Below are 4157 nucleotides of genomic sequence, written 5' to 3' on the forward strand. Positions count from 1 at the left end.
CCAAAAATTAGTAATTTGGCCCCGAGCCTGCTTCAGCAGGGAAGGTGGGGTATAAATCTAATAAATAAAAGAAAGAAAGAAACTGTGAGGCATTCGCGACCTTTTGTGCAGACAAAGTCTTGTTGCTTCACCACGACCTACCTGCCAATGTTGATAGAGTATGTGAACTGGAGGCCCCTTGGCCGCCTTTGGATTTGGTTTTGAACAACTTCAACTTGCTCTCCTTTGCTGATGTTGAAAGGATCCTGGGTGCCTGTTAGTTCTGTGCCCCTCATGGCTGGTGAAAGCTGATGATGAAAGAATACGCGTCTCACTGATAGACATTATCAATCTGTCCCTGGAGACAGGGTCTATCCGGAGGGTCTGAAACAGGCTGTGGTAGTACTGCTCTTGAAAAAACCATCTCTGGATCCTAATGATCCTGCAAATTACCGTCCAGTTTTGAACTTCTCGTTTCTGGGAAAGGTACTTGAGAGAGTGGTAGCAGAGCAGCTCTAGAGTTTCCTGGATGACACATCGGCATTGGAACCATTTAAATTTTTATGGGGGCAATTAAATATGGCATGTCATCCCACTGATCTCTGCACCATTCCCAGGCACCACCCCCACTGAAACTCCAGGTGTTTCCCAAGCCCACCCTGGCAACTACAGCTTATGTATCAGCTGTTTTCACTTTCACACACACACACACAATAAACATAGACAGTAATAAATTAATCCATGTAAAAATATACTGTCCCTTGTTCATTCCATTACATAAATTAGGTGCCAGTTCCACTCCGCGGCAATCAGGTTTTCTCAGCAAAGGGTAGGAGCCGCCACTCCCCCTTAATGGCTGAAGCTGTTCCCATTGGCTCAACTGTTTGGAGGCTCATGCTCATTCTGACTGAGCTATTAACCTTTTTTGCAGCGACAGGGGCACCCGCCACCTGGGATGTGATTTTGGAGGGGGGATTCAGAGCATCTGCCTGCTTGATTGGCTTGTGAGCCTGGCCAGTTGTTTTTCTAATGGGTAAATACCTTGGACAGCCTCAGGAAAAACCCAATGTTCTGATTAGCTAGTGCTGCGGCACACACAGAGCCTCTCCAGGCTGGTCTTAATCTGGTGCGCGGTGCTCACTTTCATTCATTTCATTTCATTCAGCCATTCCTTAAGTGCACCTGGGCAGAGTATCATGGTGAGCATGGATGAACATAGCCAGGTGAAGGGGTGGGATCCTATGGGAAAGGGGTGTGCGGCAGGTAGAGACCCAGCCACTCACTCGCCCGCCCACTGGTGTGATATGTGAATTTTTTTAAAAAAAAGGTTTCTTGCATGGCTATTTGTGGGACACGGCTTATGATTAAGGGGCAGGACCCCAAAATGCCCCGCTGTAGCTATGGGCCCAGTCACAGCACGGTCAGACCAACATTCTTTCACCTTCCAGGGTCTTTTCCCAGGCATGGCAACCATTTTGTGTACAACTTGGCCAAACTGTTGTATGGACTCCTAGAGTGCTATTGAACGGGGGATGCTGGCTTCCAACTTACACCTCCCTGCTGCATTCCCCCCCCCTCGCAAGGGCTGGGCAGCAGGTAGGGAAGGAAGAAAGTAGCACCTCCTCTCGGCCCCCATTGCTTGTCTCCTTTCTCTTGCTAGCAGAAGTGCTGATTAAAGAAGGAAGGAAGGAGCAGAACAGCTGCTTATTCTTTCTGGCAATGGCCACCTTGTTGTTGTTCTGGCTTATTTTCTGGCTTGTGATAGGTTGTGTCACCATCCAGGTTTTGCCTCCTCCACCTGGCCCTGCCTGCCTGTCTTCTCTCCTTGCCCACTCAACTTCTTCGCTGCTGTTGTCCCACCACCACTGGAACCCACCTTCACTCCTACCCAGTGTGCCCGCTAAGCTGAGTCAGTGTGTGCTAGCTCACAATTTTATAGCCTCCGGCTCACACATATTTGTCTCAGCTCAGGAAGGATGGCTCCAGAGCAAACTAATTAATGCAGTAGCCAAATTGTTTGCTCACAGCTTTAATGCCAGTAGCTCACAAAAGCAGAATTTTTGCTCACAGGACTCCACAGCTTAGAGGGAGCATTGCTCCTACCCACACTGGCTGAAATCCCTTTATGCAGGCAACAGTTCTCTAGTTTTGTGTTTCTTGTACCCTCCCCTTGTTTGCACAGTTGTTTGTGTTTCTTGTACCTCTCCTCCCACAGAGGGGCAGTTTGTGGGTAGAGAGAAAGAGAAGCACCCTTTTTGATACCACCCCAAAATCATAAGTGCAGGGCACTGCCTGGCCGAAAGTAAAACAAAACGGATGCCAGTCAGGTAGTAGACTGGGAAAGTGGTTTTAAAGTATGAGTCAGAGCAGCTGGCTGTCTCCTTCCCCCTCCGTGCCCTGGTAAGATGGATAATTTAGAATAATGGGTCTCTCAGGACCAATGTTCCCTCTAAGCCGTGGAGTCTTGTGAGCAAAAATTCTACTCTGTGAGCTACTGGCATTAAAGCTGTGAGCAAACGATTTGGCTGCTGCATGAATTAGTTTCCTCTGGAGCCATCCTTCCTGAGCGAAGACAAAAATGTGTAAGCCAGGGGCTAAAAAACTTTTAGCTATCTCACACTAACTCAGCTTAGAGGGAACACTGCTCAGGACCTATTGATCCACAGTCCCCTCAACACCTAAACTTACTTCCCCTGCACCCACTTACCTTAATTAAGTGACAGTTAATCAACGCTTAAGCCTATTCACCTTACCCATTAGCCCTTCCCCTTCTGTGCTTGCAGGGTCATCAAACCTCTCCCACCTTTTTGTTTACCTCCAGTAAAAACAGGGTCTTTTGGGGCCGGAGCACGCTGGAGCACCACTCCAGCAGCCTGCACAAATGGTGGCAGCGGCAAGCCCCACCCCAAGCTCCCCACGCCGAAAGTGCTGCGGCTCAGGGGAGGCCAGAGAGCCCTGCCGCCGCATCCCCCGGGCCTGCGCAGAAGCGCTGCAGCTTGGGGGAGGCCGGAGAGCCCCACCGCCTGGTCCCCCAGGCCTGCACAGAAGCACTGAGGCTCAGGGGAGACCGGAGAGCTCCACCGCTGCATCCCCCGGGCCCACGCACAAGCGCTAAGGCTTAGGGGAGGCCGGACAGCCCCACCGCCGCGTCCCCCGAACGCACACAGAAGCACTGTGGCTCAGGGGATGCTCTGAGAGCCCCGCCACCGGCTTCCCTGGCCCCCACCGAAGTGGTAAGTAAGGGATCTGCGGGGGTGGCGGTGGCTTGATGGGGTGGTGGTGGGAGAACCTCCCTCCCTCCATCTCTTTGCCATCTTTCCCGCCTTTCCTTTTCTTTCCCTCCCCCTTCTCTTCCTTCCTCTCTTTTCCTCATTTCTTTCTCTTACCCTTCTCTTCCTTCCTTCCTTTTCCTCCTTTCCTTCTCTCTTTCTTTCATTCCCTCCTTACCTTCTTTTTGCTCATTTCCCTCCCCCTTCTCTTCCTTCCTCTCTTTTCCTCATTTCTTTCTCTTACCCTTCTCTTCCTTCCTTCCTTTTCCTCCTTTCCTTCTCTCTTTCTTTCATATCCTTCTTTCTTTCTCGTCTTCTTCTCTTTTCTTCCTCCTTTCCCTCCTTCTTCCCATCTCTTTCTTTCCCTCCTTCTTTCCCTCTTCCCCTCTTTTTTTTTTTTTTGGTAGACAAATTTTTATTTTTTCTTAGGAATTCAACATATAGAAATAAACCATTTCATCCTTTCCATTGTCTACCCCATTCCCATTTCCTCCCCTCCCTCCAGTGACACATTACTTTACATCATCAGTTATATCATTTTCTTATTATTAAAATCTTAAGATAACATCATTTGGCTTAATATTGCTCTAAACATATTAAATTTTGTTTCACATCCCAGTTCTTTTCCAGATATATTTTAAAGTCTCTCCATTCTTAAAAAAACAGAACTTTTTGTATCCGGTCTTCAATTTCTGGTACTTTCTCTGTTTTCCAGAATTGAGCATAAATCATTCTCGCAGTTGTAATTAAGTACCAGAATAAGGTCTTTTTGGTTGTATTGATTTCTTCCATTTTTAATCCCAAAAGCAGAATTTCTGGTGTCTTTTTGAAAGAGCATTTCAGTATTTTTTGCATTTCTTTGTGGACTTTTGTCCAATAGTCTACAGCTTTCTCGCAAGTCCACCACAT

The sequence above is a fragment of the Gekko japonicus genome, unplaced genomic scaffold, assembly GCF_001447785.1.
Source record: "Gekko japonicus isolate JY-2015 unplaced genomic scaffold, Gekko_japonicus_V1.1 scaffold1996, whole genome shotgun sequence".
Classification (NCBI taxonomy): domain Eukaryota; kingdom Metazoa; phylum Chordata; class Lepidosauria; order Squamata; family Gekkonidae; genus Gekko; species Gekko japonicus.